Raw genomic sequence first — 1,005 nt, forward strand, 5'->3', positions numbered from 1 at the left:
ATATATATAAAGGGTAAAAGGGTAAAGACACCTGCCTCTTCGGTCACAAATGACCATGGAATTACACCTAGAAAGTTATCCTCCGAAGCACAAGTCCGGGCAAGGTTGTTTATAGAAGACCAGCAGTCACCCATGCATACCATCCTTCCCTCTCTGCACCAGTGATGTTATCCAAAGGAAAGGCAAAGGCCAATAAAGCTTGGCATCAGTGACGTTGCAACTCATTTTTACAGCTGAGTGAACAGATGCAACGTGAAATATAGTGTCTTGCTCATGAACACAACACACAGTCCGGTCCGAGAATCAAACTCACTACCTCATGATTGTAAGCCCAACGCTTTAACCACTGAGCCACGCGAAAAACGTAAAAATCAGACTTTGTTGGAATCTCATTGATTAATATATATATATATATATATATATATATATATGTTAATCAATGAAATTCTAACAGTCTGATTTCCACGTTTTGTTATTTACAATTTTTACAATATTATAATAATAGAATATCATATATGTATTGTGATAGAGCTGGTACTTTCATGCGTTACGCAATCATCAGATTTGTGTTGTAGCAGTGACAGTCGTATTCCACAATTGACGGAACACGACGGTCACTGCTGCTACTGCTACTACTACTACTAATGCTGCTGCTAACGTGAAAATCAGACTATGTTGGAATTTCATTGATTACTATATTCTTTAGTGCACAATCATACAAAACTCGGATATATATATATATATATATATTTTAACATTTTTTTATTCTAAAACGCGTGATAATGTTAACAAATAGCGTGATCAGGATAAATTATCCATACATTGCAGAACAATACGTTACCGGCCAGCCATGAGACTCGAACTCAAATTCCTGTGATTAAGCGTCAAGTGCTTTACCATTAAGCTAAACTGCCAAGTAACGAATTCTTCTGCAATTTTAGTACTTATAAATTTATCTTCATAAGACACTAACGTTAAATTCAACTTAAGTTATATACATATATA

Source organism: Octopus bimaculoides, chromosome 7, assembly GCF_001194135.2.
Source record: "Octopus bimaculoides isolate UCB-OBI-ISO-001 chromosome 7, ASM119413v2, whole genome shotgun sequence".
Lineage (NCBI taxonomy): Eukaryota > Metazoa > Mollusca > Cephalopoda > Octopoda > Octopodidae > Octopus > Octopus bimaculoides.